The following is a 24,749-nucleotide window of genomic DNA, read 5'->3' as shown; positions in this document are numbered from 1 at the left end:
GCCTCCCTATCCATGTTTTCAGGCCTGGATCGAGGTAGCAGAGGGGATTAACTGTCCGGCTCCGCTGCCCGAAGACCCAGAATTCCCCTTACTGACGAAAATGTTGTTTCCAGCACCTTATGAGGTGCCGGAGAAGATGGCCAAGAAAGCGGCCAGAGGGGCCCGGGGGGGCCCTCGCCGAAAAGGCGCTTCGGACGTGATGTCCGAAGACGAGACTCACTCTTCGTCCGCCGAAGACGATGACGAGGAGGAGGAAGAAGAAGATGACTCCCCACCTGAGGCGGGGAGGAAGAAGAGAGCGGCCTCCACTAACCTGGAGGCGAAGGCGTCCAAGAGGGGGAAAGGCTCCCTCGCGGATAACTCCGCGTGGGACGTCAATAGCAATCCGGAGCGACCTCCTCGGACCAAGCCTCGGGCCGCATTGTAAGTATCAAAATCTTTATGCACGCCCAAACGTCTGGCCTTTCCGCCTTGTAATATTGATATGTTTGAATCATGTTATTGCAGTCCGGCCCGGGACAGTTCTCCGCGATCTTCATCAGAAGATTCGCTAGACCCAAAAGAGAGGGCCAGCCCGTCGCCGCCGCCTGCTTACTCTCCCTCGGCCAAGGGTGATGATGAGGAGGTGCCTCGAAGGACCTCCTCCGACCGGGGGAAAGTTCCGGAGATCATCAGGGTGGCGCCCCAGGATGACTCCCGGGCCGCCGGACATATGGAGGAAAAGCCAATGTAGAGACGGATGACGCGGGTCGAGTTCTATTCGACCCTCAGCCGAACTCTATTCCGGAGACCTATACGGCTCCAGAGTCAGGCGAATGGCCTTCCCTGAAAAGAGGGGGTGTGCCACCAGTGACCTCTGTCCAACCAGAGGTGCCGGATTATCTACTAGAAGCGCTGCAAGGTGCCTCCATTGTGGATGAGCACCGTGCCCATATGGGTATGGTGATCAAAAAGGTTCAGTCTGCCAAAAACGGCTGACCGAAGCCTGCGCTAGCCTTCTAACAGGCTTTGAGGTGAGTAGTGTAATTGTAGGAAGAATATCACAGTATAGACAGTAGCCCCTGATGCTCTGTTCGGTGTCCGGAAAGAAAAAGCCGAACAGAGGATCAAAAATAATTTCCGCAGGAGTCTAACGTAAGGTGTCTATGTGAATAAGCAGGCCTCGTTGTGGGCTGCTACCGCTCAAACCGCGGAGGTCTCCGGACTGAAGCAGAAACTGGAGCGGGCCGAGGAAGATCTTGGCCTCATGAAGAAGCAGCTGGAGGATAACCAAGGTATGCAGTAACCTGCGTGTATATTGAAGAATAAATGGTTCAAGCTGACTAAAGTGTCATGAACTTTAATAGGGGCCATGACCGAGGTGGCGGCCCTAAAAAAGGTGTTAGCCGAGGCCGAAGAAAAAGCGGCCAGGGAACATGCCGCACGCGAGAAGCACGAGGCCAGGGTCAGCAAGATTCAGCAAGAGCTCCAGGACGCCGTCAAGAAGTACGAGTCCTTGGAGCGTGATTCTAGGACACAAGAATCCGAACTTGCTAAGGCCCGCAAGAGCGCGCAAGATGCCCGAGCCGAAGCCTAGAGCGCCATCCAGGAAATACAACGGCCAAGAAGATTGCGGCGGGTAAGGCTTTTCACTATGCAAGGCAAGTATGCAAAGGAAGCGGTCCTTGTACTTACCCGAACTTGTGTTTTCCAAGGATGTTTACCGATCTGCCGCGCAGCGTATCAGATGCTGCCGAGTTCTAACGGGCCGAAGAAGGGATGTCTACAGAGAGGCTGTTCTGGTCCCAATATCTTGGACCAGAACATCCGGTGCCTTTAGCGACCACTTGAAACAATTGGTCGAGCTGCACAAGTTGGCCGAGTTAGCCATGAAGGACCTGATAGTCCGGCTGTGGCCTGCCGAGCCCGTGCCCGGCAGCTACTTTGGACTTGTGAATCGGCTTGTGAGTGCCTGCCCACGGCTTGAAGTCGTGAAGCGGTCGGTCTGCATTGAGGGTGCATGGATGGCGTTCGCGCGCGTCAAGACGCACTGGGCGAAGATGGATTCCAAGAAGTTGATGACCGAGGGGCCACCTGAGGGCAAGGAGCATCGTCGACCCGAGCTGTATTTCGACGATGTCCTTGAGGGATCCCGCCTTGTGGCGGAGCAATGTGCGAAGGACGTGATATTCCCATGAAAACATTCGGGTTGTCCTGTAATCTGAAATAAGATCAGTATGTAATATGATGCTTGTGATTAAATTTTACCTCCTGTGCGGCCGTTTATGAAAATCTGAGGCTTGACCAGTCATCGGCTTCTGCCCCACGTAGATAGTACGAGGGTGTTCGGGATAAATCTAAACACTCTTTACTCCACATTCTGGTCCTTAAAGGAGGTGTTTAGCGCAACGAACAAGGCAATCAGACTATACGGCCTTTATTACCCTCACTTAGCCATAGGAGTTTGACCATGAAAATTTCGGCGAAGCCCCTGGTGTTTGGAAGGCCGAACTAGGGGCGTTATACACGCCTAATCGGAAAAACCCGATTCCTCGCATAAAGCGGAAAAAATCTCTAGGGATTTGAGACCTCTCGAACAGCTGACCAGCTCTCGCCACATCATGACAGTCAGTTTTCGGCTTTCTCTACCGAGGTGCTCATCCGGAAGAACTGGGACACAATCGCAGTAGTTCTCCCTTTACTACCCTAGCCGATATAGCGGAACGTAAGGTAGCAAACATAGGAGTCGGGCAACCCAACTATTGACCAAAGACATGATTCGGAGCCGATGCATATAATGCTATAAGTTCGGGGTGCCGAACTGTACTGCAAAAGTGTTCGGACTTTTGTTGCCGTAATGCGGGGCATGATGAAGCCCCTGGCGCAGTAATACGTACCAGAATGTACGCGTGCAACGAGTAATAAATACAAAGGAAAAAAGGGGAAGATTAAGTAATAAACTGACGCTGCCCTTTATTTTTGTAATGTGATTAATACGTCGAGGCATGTTTGTACATGTAATATGATAAGCAAGAAAGGTTATTTAACATGCCAAGACCAAGTGCAAGCTGCGTGTAGGTATGTAAAACAGGTATAGCAATCGTTAACGGAGGCCACCTGGGGTTCCCTTGTGCGCCAAAGTTCCTTGCCTCCTTGGTGTGTCCGACAAACGGGTTGTCAGAAGAAATCTCGAAGAGAGAGCAAGGACCTGAAATTGAAAAGAAAAGGTACGCGAATCCTGGGGTCGGTCGAGCCGCACTGTGGATCGCGAGCTAGCTATGCCTCCATCCATATCCATGGGTTTTTGGGCGGGTAGTTATGTACGCGTGGTGTGAGTGCCACTCCCTTATCGGGGCTGGGGCGGAGGCCGAATTGCTAATCAAGCTCTTGACGAGCCGAGCTGTCCTGCTGCAATGTAGTCCGGACCCTCTTAACGATGTCCAGGGGCTCGGCAGCCGGATTATAGTTCTGCTTGAGAAGGCCGTTCTGTACCTCTGCTGCTAGGGCGGCTGTGTGCTCCTCAGTACGGAGGGAGCGTTCCGTGTTTCCATTGACTGTTATGACGCCGCGTGGACCGGGCATCTTGAGCTTGAGATAAGCATAGTGTGGTACCGCGTTGAATCTAGCAAACGCGGTTCGTCCGAGCAGTGCGTGGTAGCCGCTGCGAAAGGGGACGATATCGAAGATTAGCTCTTCGCTTCGGAAGTTGTCCGGGGAACCGAAGACCACCTCCAGCGTGATTGAGCCCATACAACGGGCCTCTACGCCTGGTATGACTCCTTTAAAGGTAGTCTTCGTGGGCTTGATTCATGAGAGATTAATGCCCATTTTGCGCATTGTATCCTGATAGAGCAGGTTGAGGCTGCTACCACCGTCCATTAGGACTCCTGTTAGGTGAAATCCGTCAATGGTTGGGTCGAGGACCAGTGCAGCCGAACCGCCATGACGGATACTAGTTGGGTGATCTCGACGATCAAAGGTGATCGGGAATGACGACTACGGATTGAATTTTGGGGCGGTTGGCTCTACCGCATAGATGTCCCTGAGTGCGCGCTTGCGCTCCCTTTTGGGGATGTGTGTAGCATATATCATGTTCACCGTTTTGACTTGAGGGGGAAATTTCTTCTTCCCCCTGGTGTTCGGCTGCCGGGGCTCTGCATCGTCGTCCTCACTTTGCGATCCCATTTCCTTGCTCTCGGTATTTGACTTGCTGGCGTGCTTGAAAACCCGGCAATCTCTGTTGGTATGATTGGCTTGTTTGTCTGGGTGCCGTGTATCTGGAACGGACGATTGAGTATGCGGTCCAAGCTGGATGGTCCCTCGCTGTTCCTTTTATAAGGTTTCTTTCGCTGGCCGAACTTGGAGTCACTAAATCCGGCGTGAACTGCAGTGTCATCGGTGTTATCGCCATTTCTTCGGCGTTTGTGTCTATTGCGCCGGGTCTTGTCGGTGCTGTTTTTGGCCTTGGAGGGGCCTGCCTCGTTGGCTGTGTTTTTACTACGAGCCAGCCAACTATCTTCACCCGCGCAAAAGCGGGTCATGAGTGTCGTGAGGACTGCCATAGACTTCGGCTTTTCTTGGCCGAGGTGGCGAGCGAGCCATTCGTCACGGATGCTATGTTTAAAGGACGCTAGTGCCTCGGCATCCGGACAGTCAACTATTTGGTTCTTCTTGGTTAGGAACCTAGTCCAGAATTTTCTGGCTGATTCTCCAGGCTGTTGGACTATGTGACTTAGGTCATCGGGGTCTGGTGGCCGGACATAGGTACCTTGGAAATTGTCAAGAAAAGCTTCTTCTAAGTCCTCCCAGCTGCCGATGGAACTTTCAGGCGGGCTGTTTAACCAGTGTCTAGCTGGCCCTTTGAGTTTTAGTGGGAGGTATTTGATGGCGTGGAGATCGTCTCCTCGGGCCATATGGATGTGGAGAACAAAATCCTCGATCCATACTACGGGATCGGTTGTTCCGTCGTATGATTCAATATTGACGGGCTTGAACCCCTCGGGGAATTCATGATCCAATACTTTATCTGTGAAGCAGAGCGGGTGTGCGGCGCCTCTATATCGGGCCGCGTCACGGCGCACCTCGGATGAAGTCCGCCTGCGGTTATCGGCCCGGACGTGACTAGGTTTGTCACGTCCGAATAGGTAGCCATTGTCGCGAGTCGAAAGGCGTCCTGGCGATCCGTAGATTGATCTCGTGTGTCCTACTCTACTGTCCAGGTCATGCCGAAGGTCGTGTGTATAGTCCCGAGCTGTTTTGTCTCCGTTTTTACGAGGCGGTGGGGCGGCTGCTGTTCGTCCTGAGTTGCCGTTTTATCCCGATCGCGGGGTGGTCGGTCCGCCGCACTATCCCGACCACGTGGTGGTCGTTCCGCATTGTGCGAGGGAGGTACGGGCTCCGGTGCCTCCTCATCGAACTGAGGTACCAGTCTGCGTTTCGGGTAACTCTTGGCTGGACGCTTGAGGCTGTATTCTTCGGCTGCCAGGACATCAGTCCATCTGTCAATGAGTAGGTCTTGATCAGCTTGAAGCTGCTGCTGCTTTTTCTTCAGGCTTCTTGCAGTAGCTATTAGTTGGCGATTGAGGCGCTCCTGCTCGAGGGGTGCCTCAGGCACGATGAAATCCTCGTTGCCGAGGCTCTCCTCATCCTCGGAGGGTGGACGGTAACTATCATCATCCGGGTCGTTGGGCATGGCCTATTTATCAGGATTAACTTGCCAGTTGTCTCGTTCCTCCTGTTCGGATGTTGCTCCCAGGGTCTTCATTGTTTTTGGCGTCGTCCGGAGTACTATTTTCTCCGGTGCCAGTGTTGCTATCTTTTGAGCGACGTGACTTAGAACGGCGTTTAGGGCGCCGGCGCTTGGACTGTGTCTCGGAAGGTTTATTCGCAACTGGGTCTTCTTTGTCATCGCCGCTAGCTTTTTTAGGTGTGTCAACCATGTACACATCGTACGAAGAGGTGGTCGTCCAACGTCCAGTGAATGGCGGGTCTTGGCCTTGCTCCTTGTCGGCATTGTTGTCCATACCGTCGATGTCTTCGGAGCCATAATCAAGCACGTCGGTTAAGTCCTCGACAGTGGCTATGAAGTGGGTGGCGGGTGGGAAGCGAAATTCTCCATCATCAGCCTCTAGTTCGAACCAGACATAGTTCGCTGTGAGTCCCCCTCCAAGGACAAGTTTTTTAATGAATCTAGAACATCGCCCAAGGGCGAGTGTTGGAAGACGTCTGTGGCACTGAACTCGAAGATCGATGACTGATCCAGGTCGGTGTCCGCAGGCGTACGCGGTTCGGAACCTATAGCCAGAAACGAGTCCGGAATTCCGTTGACGCAAATATTCCCAGGTGTTGAGTCTGTGTGCGGCTCCAATGTCGCGGACACCGTGGCTTCGGATGGCGCTATCTGCTCCGGATCTAAGGCCGTGGCAGTTACAGGAACCATCTCCTGAATATGGTTCGATGACAGATTTAAGTCATGTTCATCAGAGCGAGGGGGAGCGATCGTCGTGGTCTCAAATTCGTTGAAGATCAACTCTCCATGGATACCCGCGATGTAGTTCAAGCTTCCTAATCTGACCTGGTGGCCAGGGGCGTAGCTATCGATCTGCTCTAGATGGCCAAGCTAGTTGGCCCGCAGTACGAAGCCGCCGAATACGAAAATTTGTTCGGGGAGGAAGGTTTCTCCTTGGACAGCGTCACTATCGACGATTGAAGGGGCCATTGAACCTTTCGTTGACGGCACAGCGGAACTCTCAATGAAAGCACCAATGTCGGTGTCAAAACCGGCGGATCTCGGGTAGGGGGTCCCGAACTGTGCGTCTAAGGTCGATGGTTACAGGAGACGGGGGACACGATGTTTACCCAGGTTCGGGCCCTCTCTATGGAGGTAATACCCTACTTCCTGCTTGATTGATCTTGATGAATATGAGTGTTACAAGAGTTGATCTACCACGAGATCGTAATGGCTAAACCCTAGAAGCCTAGCCTGTATGACTATGATAATGAGTATATCCTTTCCGGACTATACCCTCCGGTTTATATAGACACCGGGGGGATCTAGGGTTACATAGAGTCGGTTACATAAGAAGGAATCTTCATAGTTGGTCGCCAAGCTTGCCTTCCACGCCAAGGAGAGTCCAATCCGGACACGGGTACAGTCTTCGGCCTTCATGTCTTCACAGCCCACCAGTCCGGCCCATGGATAACATGCCGGACGCCCGAGGACCCCTTAGTCCAAGACTCCCTCACATGCTTAGCACTATGTTTGTAATTTTGGCTAATTTTTGCTTCAAATCATCGAGAATCAGCACAAACATACATTGCTGAACTCGATTTTTCAGCAACATGCATGATATGTGCACCATGTTTTGTTTTATCAGCACTTGAACTTGTATCGAACCATCATTATGAATGATCTACAAAAAGATTTGATAGCGAAAATTGCCTAAGGCTTCCAACAGTAATTACATGGCCATGTTGCAAAAGCCTAAACACTGCATCACTAGTAGGAAAAGGGCCATTTATCCCGGTTCGTAAGGCCCATCTGTCCCTGTTGGGGAATCGGGACTAAAGGGTCGGTACTAAAGCCCTATACCTTTAGTCCCGGTTCTTACACCAACCGAGACAGATGGGCCTCCACGTGGCCGCTGCGGCGAGCCCAGGCAGGGGGGCCTTTTGTCCCGGTTGGTAGCACCAACCGGGACCAATAAGCGTCCACGCGTCAGCATTTCAGGGGTTGGGGTTTTTGTTTTTTTAGGGGGGGGGGTTGGGGGTTTTGGGGGTTTTGTAGGGTTAATTTAGGGTTTCATATATTGTGTTAGCTAGCTAATAGAGAGAAGTGTCCTCTTATATCTCCGTGCTTGGTCGACGCTACGTACTATACGTATAGAGAGGACTCAATCGACACGCTAGCTAGTAAGCAAATGAAGGCAACCATTAAGTACAAAAGATCGTCATGAACATATATATACAGAGAGAAGTGATCGACCTCTCCTTCTCCGAGAGATTGGTCGAACAACAAGTTTCCGTGGTCAAGATACAATATTAAGATCTCTCACAATATAATCCCCTAATTATATATGAACTCAGCTTCCACATGGTATTCTCCGGCTTTACTGATGACGTGGTCAAGAAAGAATCCCGCCGATTCCTCTTGAATTGCTTTCATGCGATCTTGTGGTAGGAGTTCATTCCGCATCTGCCACCTCTAATTTGAAGAAGGGGGTTAATACATATATATGAATGAAACTCAACAGAAATGATGGTGTAATAAAAAGAAATTGTGAATATTATTTCTTACGCACATCATATTGTCTTTTAGAGTAGCCCCGCTTATTCTTGGTCGTCGCGTTGTAGATGAACTCGCAGACGTAGTATCCACAGTAATCATTCCCTTGTTCCTGCCACAAGCACTTTACGAGAAATAGAGGTCAATCAAACTGAAAATGAAGCATTATAAATGGCATTGATGAAAGTAGCTAGAATCAACGGGAGATGCACGGAACTAGCTAGCTAGTAGTGCTTACTTTCGGGTATGTAAATTGCAGCTCCCCCGGCAGTCCTGGAGCTTGTGCGGTGAATACTTTCCAAACCCTGCGAGACAAAGAAAACAATCACTTGATATCAGGAAATGAACAAAAAGTTGCCAATATGGTGCGATAATGATCGATTGAACTTACTTCTTGAGAATTTTAGTCATGTCCGCATAGGTCTCAGGATCTTTTCGTCTCGAGTCTAAGACGGTTACTAGTCCCTGCTCAAGCTTAATCTCCAGGAGAATATAGTGGAAGCTGCGCACGCATGCATAACTCATCAATTACATTACTATATATAACCAAGAGTAATAAGGGAAACCGAATATGCACAAGACAGTAACACTCACTCGAAGTTGTAAGGAAAGAGTATTTTATCTTTGTTTTGATTTATTACCAACGATTTGAGCAAGATGGCCTCGGTTTCTTTGGCTTGAAATTTAACCGAAAATTCATCTATGAGATTTGTGTTAATGAACCCAATATCATAGATTTTTGCTTTTCTACATTCGACGATCTTCAATCTGCATAATATAGTGAGGATAATTATAAATACGTGCACTGAAAGAGCTGAGCTATATATAGAGACTTAATGACAGAAGTAGTACTTACAGACAGTAGCAAGTGACCATTAATTTATCGAGGGCCTTTTGATTGAAAAACTGGAAGAACTCCTCAAATGGAATAGATAACAGATCAATTCCAACGAGGTCGTGCTCCTCTTTAACTCTCAGTGTCAAAGTATCCGTCCCCCAGACTCTCTGCAGGTTTTCATAACCCAATCATGGAATCTTCACATCATCGTTCTTAGAGTTTTTTCATCATTGACGAGAGGCTTTCCGTAATGGTATTTGTGTTCGTCCACCTCCAAGAAATCATAATGTACATCGTCGGGCAGGTAATCTCCAAGATTGGTATTGCGCACAATCTTCGGATGATTAGCGACGATATCACTAGACACCTTGAGCGGGGGGCACGATTGATTCGCTTGTTCGCCGAGCTGGGCAATTTTTTTCCCAGCTCGTCGTTCTGCTAACCTTCGATCACTGATAGTACTTCCCGACCGCTCCGCTTCGATATATACCTTTTCAGTAATGCGCTCATAGTTGTTTTTTGGTGGAGACTTTGGTGGTTTCTTCAGGGCATCGATAGTGCGCTTTGCTTTCACCGGATCTATCTTCTCCTCCGGAGGTGGATGTTTCTTTGCTTTCACCCCTTCAAAGAAGTCCCTCACTTCGGCTTCCACGATCTTCGCGTTTTCCTCCACGCTCCTCTCGTATGGTAACTTCTCTAGAGGCTTGAGAGATGGACCGAATCTGTATTGCCTCCCGCCTCAGGCTGTACTGCTAGACGCCGGAGCAGACGGAGCGGCTGCAGCTGTCTTCTTTCCTTGCTTACGAGGCGGAGGAGAAGGACTACGACGCGCCGGAGCAGCTGGATCGGCGGCGGGTCTCTTCCGCCCTTGCTGACGAGGCGGAGAAGGAGGAGGCTGGCTGCTCGGGCGCGCCAGTGCAGCCGGAGAAGGAGGCGGAGTGCCGCCACATGCCGGAGAAGGAGGCTGAGTGCCCTGATCACTTGCCGTAGGAGGAGGCGGAGGAGGAGGCGGAGTGCCCTGACTCGCCGGAGGATGAGGAGGAGGCGGAGGCGTCCAGTTCGGAAGGTTGATGAGCTCCTTCCACCATAGGCATGGAGTCTTCAGAGCAGAACCCAGCCGAGTCTCCCCTTCAACGGTAGGGTGGTCAAGCTCGAGGTCCTCAAATCCCTCCGTTATTTCGTCCACCGTCACCCTAGCATATCCTTCTGGAATTGGACGACAATGAAAAGTTGCGCCGGGTTCAGGAGGTCAAACAGAGCCGACAGCCGCCTTGACTTTGAAGTTCTGCCATTGCGTCATAAGGTGGCAATGTTGAGACTCCGTGATAGCATCCACGGGTTAGCTAGCAGGAGCCGTGAAGACAGGCTCCAGCTGAAGCAGCTCGGTGGAAGCCACGCTGCTTCTCCGTTGAGATGGTGGGGTAGCTTCGGCAGGTCGCTTGCTGTGAACTGCTTCTCGTTCCTCTAGCGCTTGTACCCTTGCGTGCAGCTTCTGCGTTTTGTTATGCTCCACTTTCCTCCTCCTCTCCTGGCATTTGTAACCGCCTGCGTCCGGAAACCCAGCCCTCCATGGAACGGAGCCTGGCGTCATCGTGTCCGTCCAGGGTGCTCAGGATTCCCGAGTGCCATTGTGAGCTTATCGTTCTCTCTGTCTGGAACGAACGTCCCTTGCTGCGCTGCGGCAATATAGTCCTGAAGCTTCATGACGGGTATTCGCAGTTGCTCGTTCGTCCAAACGCACTTCCCTGATACAGGGTCCAAGGTCCCGCCAACCCCGGAGAACCAAGTCCAGCAACGGTCTGACCAGTTCAATGTCTCTGGTTCGACCCCTTTATCAAGCAGGTCATTCTCAGCCATGGCCCACAATGGCCGGGCTTTGAGGTAGCCACCTGACCCCGTGCGATGGTGATGCTCCTTCTTCGCAGCTTTTATCTTGTTTGTCGCTGACAACTTCTTACTCTTGTCCAATGTCTTGTGGGCCACAAATGCGTCCCAGTGATCTCTGATCTTCTCATACCAGCCGGTGAATTCTGGTGTCTTTTCTTTGTCGACAAACGTTGTTTTCAGCTCATTCTTCCACCTCCTGAATAGATCCGCCATCTTCTTAAGCGCATGAGACTTGATCAATTGCTCTTTAACTGGCTTCTCCGGATCCTCCTCTGGCGGTAGGGTGAAATTTGCCTTCAGCGTGGTCCAAACATCATCTTTCTGCATATCGTTGACATAAGACACCTCAGGGTCTTCCTTCTTAGGCTTAAACCATTGGTGGATGCTGATCGGGATCTTGTCCCTAACAATAACCCCGCACTGAGCAGAAAATGCTTCCTTGGTCCAGATGGGTTCAATCGGTTGGCCATCGCGCGCGATTGCTGTGATCGTGAACCTTTCATCCGAGCACAACTTTTTCTTCGGGCCTCGTTTCTTTACCGAAGTTGTGCTCGATCCGGAGGGCTAGAAAAAAGAAGAAAGACGAGAGTTAATATGTGTACATAATAAAACAATGAATGCATCAATTAGCTAGTCAGCACAGGCTTAATTAATATATATACCTGGCCGGACTCTGTTCGGTCACCGGAGCCGTCATCACGGTGTCCTTCTTCCACCAGGATTCGGTCACCGGAGCCATCATAATCATGTCCTTCCTCCTCCATTGTTCGATCACCGTAGCCTGCTTCTTCACCCTGTCCTTCCAGACCATCGGTGTCATTGAGATACGATAAGACATCAGCTCCGGCTGCGATTATGTCCCCCAACACCTGTTCTGCTTCCTCGTCTCGGCCGTGCTCCATAGTTTCTGCAAATATTACAACATGGCAATTATTATACAAACATGACAGATGGATATATTAGTGGCAACCGTAGACCTAGCTAGGTATTTAGAATAAGGAATCATATTAGTGGCCTCGACGCTTCTCTAGGGTTTGGGGTGGCCTCGGCAACGCTTCAAGGGTTCGGGGTGGCCTCGACGACAACGCTCTTTTAACATGGTAAATTTGGGTGGCCTCGGCAGCGCTTCTAGAGTTTGGGCCGGACCGCCTCTCTCATGATTGTCCGACGTCCGGACCAACAAGGGATTTAACAAAATGGCGCCATTCTGGATGTGCAGAAAATTGTCTAGTGTCAAAGGATTCAACAAAACCATGTCTTCATCATTAGGTGAAAGTAACAGGCGCATGATGGTACGAAGCTCTCCAAAGTTATTTTGGAACGGAGTCCCAGATAGGATAATTCGCTTCTTGGTACAAAGTTCAGCAAGAGCCTTCCGAATATCGCTATTTGGAAGGCCTTTGCTGAAATTCGTACCAAAAAACGAATTATCCCATCCGGGACTCCCTTCCAAAATAACTTTGGACAACTTCGTACCATCATGCCCTGGTTACTTCCGACTAATGATGAAGCCATGGATTTCTTCAATACTTTGACACTAGGCAACCTCTCGACCCTAAACCCTGGACGACCCTCGAACCCTCGGCCCCTCGACGACCCTCGAACCCTCGACCCTAGACCCTTGACCCTAGACCGCTCGGCGATCGTCGACCCTCGACCCCTCGACGACCCTCGAACCCTCGGCTCCTTGACGACCCTCGACCCCTCGAACCCTCGACGACCCTCAACCCTTGGTGACCTCTACCCTAGTTCCCGACCCTCGCCCCTCGAACCCGCGGCGACCCTCGACCCCCCTCATGTCGAAGTTATCGGGGAGGGGGTATATCGACTCCCCCCTCATGTCGAAGTTATCGGGGAGGGGGTATATCGACAACGACATACCCGATAAAAAATAAGAAGAGGAAGAAGAAGAAAAAAAAAGAAGAGAAGAAGAAAGGAATAGAGGAGGAGATCGAAGAAGAAAAAGAAGAAGAAAAAGAGGAGAAGAAGAAATGAATAGAGGAGGAGAAGAAAAAATAGAATCTTTTTTTTCTTCTTTTTTCCTCTTCTTATTTTTTTCTCCTCTTCTTCCTCTCCTCTTCTTCTCCTTCTTCTTCTCTTTCTTCCTCTTCTAGTTTTCCTTTTTCCTCTAGTCTTCTTTTTCTTCTTCTTCCTTCTTCCTTCTTCCTACATAAAACTTTTCTAAAAATGTAACATTTGCATATATAAAAGTTTTTATTTTTCTTCCTTCTTCCTTCTTCCTAGCTAGATATATAAAAGTTTTTCTAAAAATTTAACTTTTGAATTTATAAAACTTTTTCTTCTTCTTCCTTCCTTCTCTTCCTTCTTCCTAAATATATATAACTTTTCTAAAAATGAAACTAACCTAAAATGCACTAAATCAGAGGACATACATAGATAAAACTTTTCTAAAAATCTATCTTTTGCATACATGAACATATATACACAGAGAACATACATACATATATACATTTTTATAAAAATGCAAAAAACAAATCATCATATATATGAACAAAAAATCTAGAAAAAAGGACATATAATCAGATATACACACATACATATACTCACAGATATACATATAATCTGGAAATAAAACATCATATATATGTAAAAAAACCAGGGAGAGGACAGGGGAAGGGGGCGGCGCCGGCCTGACCAAGGAGAGGTGCGGCGTGGTCGGGGCAGGGGCAGAGGCACGGCGTCGGTGTAGAGGGCGGCGACGGCGGCGTGGTCGTGGCAGGGGCGACGGCGGCGTGGTCGATCGGGCCAGGCAGGGCGAGGCAGAGGCATGGCGAGGCAGAGGCACGACGAGGGCGCGCGGAGTGGTCAGGGCAGGGGCGGCAGCGGCGTGGTCGGGGCGGGGCGGCGGCGGCGTGGTCGGGGCGGGGCAACGGCGGCATGGTCGGGGCGGGCCGACGGCGGCGTGGTCGGGGCAGGGGCGGCGGCGTCGACGGGGCAGAGGGCGGCGACGGCGTCGACGGGGCGAGCTCGGGCAGCCTGGCGGCGTCGTCGGAGGGATCGAAGAACTGAAACGAATTTTTCACAAGTGCTGGCTTATATAACAAAGGTTTTAGTCCCGGTTCATGGCAGCAACCGAGACCAATGCTCCCCTTTAGTCCCGGTTGGTGCCACCAACCGGGACCAAAGGTCTCTTTTCAGCAGCCCAAAGGGCGGGAAGCAGAGGCCTTTGGTCCCGGTTGGTGGCACCAACCGGGACTAAAGGGGGGCGTTGGTCCCGGTTTGTGCCACGAACCAGGACCAAAGGTATGCATTGGTCCCGGTTCGTGGCACCAGCCGGGTCCAATGTCCTGCGCCTGCCAAAGCCGCGGTGCGGTGGGATGTTTAGTCCCACCTCGCTAGCTGAGGAGCGACCACACCTGTTTATAAGCGATGCCCCGCCATCTCCATTGAACTCCTCAGAACTGCAGGCCTATGGGCCTAATCTCACACCGCTATGCCTGTGGGCCTGCTGGGCCTTCTGCGGGCCTGAATCCTGGCCCATGGATAGGTTTCTAGTCGTATTCAGACCGTGGTGTCCCAGTAGGTGGCATTTTTTATATTTTTCCCAGTTTTTTTGTTTTCTTTTTTTCTTTATTTATTTTATTTTGTTTCTACTTACAACAAAATACTCACTCTTGCTATTTTATTTATTTGATGAAAATTCTTTTTGCTTATAATGTTTTGAACAGAAAATACTTTAATAATATTAGTTCCATAAATTTTATTTATTTTATTAAAGTTTAGTTTATTTTATTTTATTTTATTAAAGTTTATTTTATTTTATTTATTTTGTTTCTCCTTATATATTTTATTAAAGTTTATATTATTTTATTTTGTTTCTACTTACTTATTTTATTAAACTTTATTTTATTTTATTTTGTTTCTACTTATTTATTAAAGTTTTTTTGTTTCTACTTATTTATTTTATTTTGTTTCTACTTATTTATTTTATTTTATGATAATTATTTTTGCTATTAAAGTTTCTAACAAAAAAAGTTCTTTTCTAAAATTCTTTTTGCTTTTCATGTTTTGAACAGAAAATATTTTGATAATTATTTTATGATAATGAACTCTGAAAAGGTTGAAAGTTGGCATGGTATCATCATTTCACCCACATAGCATGTGCAAAAAAGTTGAGAGGATTACGACAAAAACTAGATGCACTTCGTGTAGAAAACAGACAATCTCTTTCGAAGTATCAGGGTTTCATACGGAAACTCATCTGTTACAAAGGGATTTCATTTTTTGAACTTATTTCAACTCCAGACTTTTTGTGTGTTCAAAATGCACCATTCAAAGCCACATCATCAATTTTCAACCCTTTCTGACTTCATTTGTTATTTTCCATGCATTTACTGATTTTTTTAGCTATAAGACCCTGAAATTCAAAAGCATTTCAAATGAACTCTGAAAAGGTTGAAAGTTGGCATGGTATCATCATTTCACCCACATAGCATGTGCAAAAAAGTTGAGAGGGTTACGGCAAAAACTAGATGCACTTCATGCACAAAACAGATAATATCTTTCGAAGTATTAGGGTTGCATACGGAAACTCATATGTTACAAAGGGATTTCATTTTTTTTGAACTTATTTGAACTCCAGACTTTCTGTGTGTTCAAAATGCACCATTCAAAGCCGCATCATCAATTTTCAACCCTTTCTGATTTCATTTGTTATTTTTCATGCATTTACTGATTTTTTGAGCTAAATGACCCTGAAATTGAAAAACACTACAAATGAACTCTCAAAAGGTTGAAAGTTGGCATGGTATCATCATTTCACCCACATAGCATGTGGTAAAAAGTTGAGAGGGTTAGGGAAAAACTGGATGCACTTCGTGTACAAAATGGACAATCTCTTTCGAAGTATCAAGGTTTCGGACGAAAACTCATCATCATCGGGCACATCGTCTGGTTCCTCTTGATCTTCAGCAGCTTCCCCCATTGCAGCATCACCGTATTCAGGGGACACATAGTTGTCATCGTCCTCTTCTTCTTTGTTGTCTTCCATCATAACCCATATTTCTCCATACTTCGTCCAAACATTATAGTGTGGCATGAAACCCTTATAAAGCAGCTGGGTGTGAAGGATTTTCTGGTCAGAGTCAGACTTCGTATTCCCACAATTAAGGCATGGACAACACATAAAACCATTCTGCTTGTTTGCCTCAGCCACTTCAAGAAAATTATGCAGGCCCTTAATGTACTCGGAGGTGTGTCTGTCACCGTACATCCATTGCCGGTTCATCTACGTGCATTATATATAATTATGTGTGCCAAAACCATTACAGATTCACATGGATAGATAAGTGACCAAATTAATAGAAGTTCGTCATCACATTAAAAATAAAGTACATACATAGTTCTCATTGAACAACATATAGCTCTCCAGAGCATCTAGTTAAACCATACATTGAAACTATGTAAAACCTTTCAATGCAACAACAAATGCGATCATAATCACAACCAAGGTAACAATTGATCCAACAGCATAATGATACCAAGCCTCGGTATGAATGGCATATTTTCTAATCTTTCTAATCTTCAACCGCATTGCATCCATCTTGATCTGATTATCGACGACATCCGCAACATCCAACTCCAATATCATCTTCTCCTCCTCAATTTTTTTATTTTTTCCTTCAAGTAATTGTTTTCTTCTTCAACTAAATTTAATTTCTCGACAATAGGGTCGGTTGGAATTTCCGGTTCAACTACCTCCAACATAAATAAAATCTATGTCAAATGGTCGGCATAATTGTCATAAACAATAAATGAACCAAATAGTTATAAAAAGATAATATATACCACATCCGAATCATAGACAGGACGAGGGCCGACGGGGGCGGATACCAAAACCATCGCACTATATAATAACAAGCAATAATAAAAGTAAGAAAATTAGACAAGTATCTATCTAAAGTAAGAATATTTTTTCTTTCAGAAAGAAGATAAGAAAAAGAGGCTCACCACGGTGGTGTCGGCGACGAGATCGGCGCGGGCGATCAACGGCGGAGAAGACGGGGACGGGACATGACGGACCGCTAAACCTAGACAAATCTCGGGAAAAATGGAGCTCGGAGGTCGAGTTTCGAGAGGAGAGAGCTTAACTAGTGGCTCGGGCATTTCGTCGAACGCCTCATGTGCATAGGAGGTGAGCTAGAGCACCACAAAGCTCTCCCATCGCCGGCCATAAAAAACAAAGCAGTGTGGAGTGTTCTGCTCGCCGGCGAGGGGGTATATATAGCCACCTCATTGGTCCCAGTTCGTGGCTCGAACCAGGTCTATAGGCTACCCTTCTGTCCCGGTTCTAGGCACGAACCGGGACCAATGGCTGTGGGCCAGGAGCGAGGACCATTGGTCCCGGTTCATACCTAGAACAATGAGCGCTAGCAACTCACCGTTGGCCGCGGATTGGCCATGTTGTAGGGCTCCACAACCACCTGTAAGTGGGACTCATTGAATGGGAGGCTGGTCAGCAGGTGCACACCTCCCGCAGTACTCATACATCTTCAGAAGGCCACCCTTATTCTTCAATGTCTCAGAGTTGTCCAGGTTCGGATGTTCTGTTGTTTTCTCGTGCTGGAAGGGGCATTACCAGCTCTCGTCATTGGACGCGATCACAAACTCCTCGCTCTGAGATGGGCTGCCTAAGAGCAGTTTTTTCAGCTTTGTGCCCAAGTCATCTACCGTGCTCACAATCACCACAGATACCGAGTTGATGCGTGATGACAACGATGATGAGCTGGAAGAGGAAACGACTGATGACAACGACGGCGGTGACCAGCAGGGGCTGATTGATGGATCGTCTCCTGGTAGGATGCGGAAGATTTCGGTTTATTTTGGTGCTTCTTATCGCACTTTGTTGCAGCATGTGTTGAGAGTTGAAACTCTACAATCGACGAAGTAGGTTCTGTTTTACTGTCATTAATCTGAACTGGAGTAAGGGTAGCAGTAGAAGTGTAGATGAGTGTTCGAATTAGTATTTCATCGCACCAATTCAATCAGCCTATCTTCAGTCCGTATGCTACAATATTCTTTTTTTTTTTTTGCGAAAAAAGAGCTTCCGATCTATTCATCTTCAATCACGGCAGTACAACGAACACCAGAAATAAAATTACATTCAGATCCGTAGACCACCCAGCGACGACTACAAGCACTGAAGTGAGCCGAAGGCGCGCCGCCGTCATCACCCCTCCAGAGCCGGAGTCGGGCACAACTTATTGTAGTAGACAGTTGGAAAGTCGTCGTGCTAAGGCCCCATAGGATATGATTACTCTGAGAATCACTTGCTCTGTCCAATAAAAATATTACGGAAACTAAAATTGCTATCTTGTGAAAACATTATAAACAACACATTTCTTTTCAAAGATATGAAAGGAAGTTTTCAATAATCTAGTAATAGAGGTCATAGCCACTTTCATAAAAAAAACATATGTAATAATCCCACCCGCCGCTAGCGCGCTCTTCATAAGCTCCTCGCTAGCGCGGGACTACGCACCCGCCGCCCGTCAGCGTCTCTTCGTCCGCACGATGACATGGACGACTTAATTAGGACTTGGGGCTCCTGCTTCCTCGCCGCCGTCGACGCCCGGCGCCGGCTCTTCATACGCATCTCACTACCGGCGGCCGGGGCTCCTCATATGCGTCGTCAACGTGATGACCATGCTCCTTCTTCCTCGCCGCCGACGTCCTCGCCCAAGTCCCTAAGTCCTAAGTCACACACGCGCACCCCGCACGCGGATGGATCACTGTTTCTAGTACATATAGCCATGGACGCCTTAGATAGAAGAAGAAGGAGGAGGAGGAGGCCGTGGTGCCGCGGATCGATGAGGTGGCGCAACCCACGCCCTTGATGATGGATGGCAACCAACAGATGAAAAAAGAGGGAAGGAGTAACTAATGGGGGAGGAAGAGGAGGAGCGCAGCAATTAAAGGGGATCGGGATACGAGAGGACCTCTGCTGTATAGGAAGATCTGTTGCTCGTTTCCTCCTCAACAATTCCGTTGCTGGTTTCCGTTTATTTCTTCTATATATAATGTGAATGGATGACGTCAGTCACTCGCATATCTCACCTGTTGTCTCTCCTAAACAAATTTTTGCTTCCAAATCCTGAAAAGAACAACTGATCTTGCCTAGCTAGTACTGTAGATTTTATTATTATATACTAACAGTAGTACGTAGAATAGATTAGAGAAAAGAACAGAGGCGAAAGAAAATGGATGGCCTTTTTGTATTCTTCTGTTTCAAATTATAGGCTGTTTCGGTAGGCCAAAATGTGTTACAAATTTGACCTAAAAAAATGTCTTACAAATTTGGACGTAGGCGGTAGTATATAACCCTACGTAGGCCAAAATGTCTTACAAACTAGAATGATGAGAACCTACCAAGCTGCTAATTACTGACCACATGGTCGAGCTGAGCCATCATCAAAATATATTCAAGACTAGCAATTCTCTTCAACTTCCTTGTCACATAATCTTCAAGCAAATAAGAGTAATAATATCAAAAGAGAGAAAGGGATGTGAACCCCAATCCGAATCCAACACAAGATAAGGTAAAACCTCCAGTTTCGACACTGAAACTAGCATCATCCATGTTTGACTGTCGACAACTGCCAGCTCCCGTTCCTTTTTCTAATGGCATGTAAATTTGAAAACAAGCAACCAGCTGCTTTCCACATCAACATACTAGATATCTTTTCTTGCACCAGTTATTATTATTATTATATATATATATATATATATATATATATATATATATATATATATATATTGGGTAAATCACTCATGGAGAATTGCTGCCATTTGAGCCAACAAAAAACAAAAACACATTCATTCAACCAACCAATCCAATCTCTTGACATTGACTAAAAATACAATGCAAACTCCATCCCCGCTGCACAATGTACAATCCAAAATTTACAACCTGACCCGACGGGAGAGAGAAGTAAAAATTAACACAAAAATGCCAATCCGTAATCTTCAACATTCGCCCGCCTGGGTCTTCTTGTATTTCAATATGTATCACCATTCCGCGCAGACACTTTGAGCCATAAGATTGGGATATCTCTACAGACGCCTCGGTCCATCCAATGGCAAATGTAGATTGCTGACATATGCCCAATGAACTCCCCCTGCCTTCATCCAATAGGGACACCTTGCTACACATGGTCAAACCCAACTGTCATCAAGGTTCAAAACTAGTAACTCTCGCATAATTAAAACACACCACAGATCATTTATCTTCATGCAAACAGTAGTAATACCAAAAGAGAGAAAAAGAATCTGAACCCAACAATAGGACAGGCTCAAACCTCCAGTTTCGACACTGAAACTAGCATCCATCCGTATTTGATTGATTGTAAGAAACTGCCAGCCAAACAAACAATCCTCTGCTTGCTCCAGTTCGTTTTTCTAATGGTAAATGTTTACCATTAGGACACCCAACCCAATGGGAAAGAAAAGTAAATATAAACACGAAAATGCCAATCTGCAATCTTCAAGATTCGCTTGCCTGAGTCTTCTTCTTGTATTTCAACATGTATCACCATTCCGCGCAGACACTTGAGCCATAATATTGGGATCTCTACAGACCCCTCTCGGTCCATCCAGTGGCCTGCCTGTGCCTGTTGATGGCTGAGATACATCCAGCGGATCCCCCTGCCTTCAGCCTATAGGTCCACCGTCCACTTCCAAGGACTTCTCTAGACCGGCATGGCGTATTCAACCGGATCCATTGTGGTCGCCCACCATCCTCCGTCCATTCCATGGCACGTAACCAGACGGCCATAGGAACAGAACTTCCAAATCGGAGCTTCAAATACACATGCAACAAGTTCAAGAATCGGTGACCAGACAAACTTCACAAACTAAATGTTCTATAGCTAGTGATCAAAAAGGAGACTAGAAAGTCAACCAGCAAGGTGCATCAGTTCTCTGGTTTGTAATCCTCTGACAAAGGATTCCATTTGCGCACAGTATTAGTAAGAAATGATCCTCGAATCCATTCAGTTTCCGAGTACTGGAAACAAAAAAAAGTTAAAAAAACAAGGTGGCAAGGAGAACGCAATATAATTATAGTCGACCAGATTTCTGGCTTGGAATCCTCTGATAAAGGATTACATTTGAGCACAGTATAATTATAGTCGATCAGCTGGAGAACGCAATCTCAATTAGCAGGGAGAAAGAAGGATCCTGTAATCATACTGATGATGTCCCTCGGATATCACAGGCGATTCTAAAAAATGCCTTTAGCCCCAAGCCATCAACTCTCAGAATTGAAGGGATAGCTTGAAGCTTAAACCAGTCATCAACAATCTTCGGACCTGAGTTTTATCTTCACTAGGACATCAATTACGTACAGTGTATAACTGAAAATTCTGGACATGCCTGAGAGAATACAATATAGATATCCACAATATCCACAAGTGCAAATAAAAGACTAAAATGACTTGAAGCTAAAACTAGTCGACCGTTGCAATTTGATCTTCATGGGGACACTGCTACTTGAGCCGATACCACGGGCAAAGCTACTCAACAGGACAATAATACACTCGGATGCAAAGTAGAAACCAAAGGAGAAGAAATGATTCGGTAATCATATTGATAGAGTCCCTCAGATCTCATAGCTAATATGGCCATCACGGACGAAGCTAAACAATGTTTTTAGCCCCAAGCCATCAGCTTGTCAAAACTGCAAGACAAGATGGCTTGAGGCTAAAACCAGTTATCGATCGTCTTTGGACCTAAAGTTTATCTTCACCGGGACGTCAAGCAACTACATAACTGAAGAATTCATGGCCAACTCGACATGTAGAAATTTTGGCAAATGTGGCTATGCGCAGCAAAGCAACAACAAAAACATGCATTCGAAGTAAAGATCGGATCCCAATCTAGATCGTTCCGGGATCAATACAGACCGGAGGGAGCTCACTCCCCAACTCGCTGATATCAGTGGAACCGCAACGGCCGCTAATACAAGTTGGTCGGCCGTGGCTCCGTTGCCCGTCTACCATAGATGGCGGCAGAGACACATAGATAGATGCATATACAAAGCCTCCTTAAAGCAGAAAGATAGCATTAAAGCAAAGGAAACCCAAGACGGATGGTGGTTTGGTTTCACAACAAAGAAGAAGAGTAACTAGTATTTGGGTAAATAAACCATTTTAACAAAATAACTGCAGGCATAGTCAATGGCATTATTTGACAAACACATGTATCTAATTCGCTTTAAGCATTATTAGGCATAATTTTTGTGAATCTGTATGCATCTAACTCACATGTAATCTGCTCCACATCTAATAAGTGAGAATGATCTGATAATAAGCAAACAATCCGATTTTATTTATGTACAAAAACCGAAGTGCATTGGGTCAGATCAAAAATTAAAACAGAAGTGCTACAAGTAAATATGCTCAAGCAATGATCATCTGAAAAATCTCTTGTCTTAAGCAGAAGCATTTTATATATGTTGGCAACGTGACACTAAGAAAACCAGGGAATGTATAGCTGCCATAGAAGTGGCAATTCCTTAACTTAACCGTAGGCAACAATTGACAATAAAAAAAGCAAGATTATAAGCTTTTAGTTTCTTAGCACACCTCAGATTAACAAGCGTTGGCTTATACTACAAAGTGACGACAGAAAAAAGGGAATGCTTTGCTCAAACCCAAAAAGGAGAGAGGGAACCAAGATACCCGGGCCGCTGAGCTAGTGCAAATAAGAACGTATGGTCACGGACACCCAAGTGTTGGCGCTTCACAGTGCCACTATTTGGACTCGCTCGTCCAAGCAAGCAACATCGAAAAAACCTTGTTGTCAAGCTAGGATTAGTAGCCTAGCTCGTTTCGTTGGCATCACAAATTAACTAGACAGGTAGACGTCACATCCATCACAAATTAGAGTTAGATGCCTGGACTTCCAGCAATGCAGAGTTCATTGAACTGCTTAGTTAGGCAACAAATTTTTTTTTTTGAAGAGCTATACAGCATGGTGTTTGAAACTACCAGAGATGCAATTAAATAATAGATCCAAACACTAAATCAACGGCACGGTGGCCAGACCATCTCAGAGCAATAGAGAGAGGGGGGGGGGGGGGAGATAAGGACTGACCTGAACCAAGAAAATGTGTAGGACTTCCCTCCCAAAGCCTGCGACTTCCAGGGTGGTTTTCCTCCCTTTCATATTCAATGAAAACCGCCATGTCAGGTCTCTCTCTAAGAACACAACCCAAAAAAGACAACATATACACAAGAAAGTTTCAGGGTTGATAAACACTATGCACCACTCATTTCCAAGAGAGCGAACATACAGAACGCATACTCCACTGCATCAAATTCATCACAGAGAGCAATCAACTACCTAAACACTTTATCCATGATTAGTGGTTCAGGTGCCAAGTGTAAACTACTGAGCATTAACTCAGTTCCATGTGTTGCGGTAATCAGTGTGCAGTGTGAAACTTCTATGGTCGCAGAACTCAACCAATGACAAACCACTACCATGGATCGATGGACGTGTAGAGGAACCAAAGTGGCTTACCTATGGCAGAGTGGATGAAGAAGCGGCCACCCGAGGCGCTGGGCAGGAGTGAGCGATGACAAAGGCAGAGCAGCTTCGCTGACAACCAAACTCATGCCGAACGGTGTTGTCTCCACAACATGGTCGCCAAAGGTACACCCAGCAAAAACACTGCTCGACGGCCCAACCATTGTGGTTCTGTACTACTTGTAGAGATGAGGATGCAGAGCTCCACTCTAGTCGACGCCGAGCTTCTCGACCATAGAATCTGAGACATATAGAAACAACAAGAGAGTGCATCAACAGCAGACATAGAAAATCCAGCTATTCATCTCTCACAGCAAACTAACTGATACTAGTAAAGATATTTAGTAGAACGAGCAAAGGTTGGTCTATGTAGACTTCTAAAGTTCACGCACCAAGCTTACGAAAACAATTGCACAGATGTTCAGAGGACAACAGTATATAGACAATCGCAAGAAAAGAATGTAGAAGTTACATTCCAAGCATTCAAGACCACACACTCCTTCAGTTTCTGAGTACTGAAAACAAAACAAAATAAAAAATCAAGGTGGCAAAGATAACAAAGATGGATCAAAATTTCTGGCTTGGAATCCTCCGATAAAGGATTACATTTGAGCACAATATAATTATAGTCGATCAGCTTGAAAAAGGATCCTCACTTCCATCTAACACAATCTCAGAAACCAAGTAGAAGGAAGGATCCTGTAATCATATTGATGATGTCCCTCAGATCTAATAGCTCGTATGGCCATCACCAGCGATTCTAAAACAATGGATTTGCCCGAAGCCATCAACTCTCAAATTGTAGGACAGATGGCTTGAAGATAAATCCAGTCATCAACCATCTTCGGACCTGAATTATATCTTCACTAGGACATCCATTACATAGACAGTGTATAGCTGGAAAGTCTGGACATGCTTGAGATAATACACAAATCTGACGATGAACACGTTTCTAGCATTGCATAGATGAGTGATGAGCAATGCTGCTGCCACAAGAAATTTCACATTTTGGTGCAAGGAGTAAAGATTTCACGAATACTGGTTCACAGGGATCGCACCAATGCTACAATCAGCTTTTCATCAAGTTCACAAATGTTACTGTCAAATTTGGTAGAACACAACAGGCAGTCTATGCAAGAAAGCGGCTGAAAAATAGCCTCATGTAGTGTGGCGAAACATATATATTTTGCACACTGGCTGATAGGTCTAATT

At 46.7% G+C, this 24,749-nt stretch overlaps 1 non-coding gene and 1 pseudogene across 1 annotated transcript; both read right to left on the bottom strand.

Moving 5' to 3' along the window:
• Nucleotides 1-21,070: 21,070 nt before the first annotated feature.
• On the bottom strand, nt 21,071-21,164 carry LOC120962190 (small nucleolar RNA Z103; annotated as a pseudogene).
• Nucleotides 21,165-24,099: 2,935 nt separating this feature from the next.
• LOC120962189 (small nucleolar RNA Z103) lies at nt 24,100-24,199 on the bottom strand. Its single transcript, XR_005753037.1, has one exon. It is a non-coding gene; the product is annotated as a small nucleolar RNA Z103 (small nucleolar RNA).
• Nucleotides 24,200-24,749: the final 550 nt, after the last annotated feature.

Source organism: Aegilops tauschii, chromosome 3, assembly GCF_002575655.3.
Source record: "Aegilops tauschii subsp. strangulata cultivar AL8/78 chromosome 3, Aet v6.0, whole genome shotgun sequence".
Taxonomy (NCBI): domain Eukaryota; kingdom Viridiplantae; phylum Streptophyta; class Magnoliopsida; order Poales; family Poaceae; genus Aegilops; species Aegilops tauschii.
The sequence above is the reverse complement of the archived record's forward strand: the minus strand, read 5'-3'. Positions and strand labels throughout refer to the sequence as shown.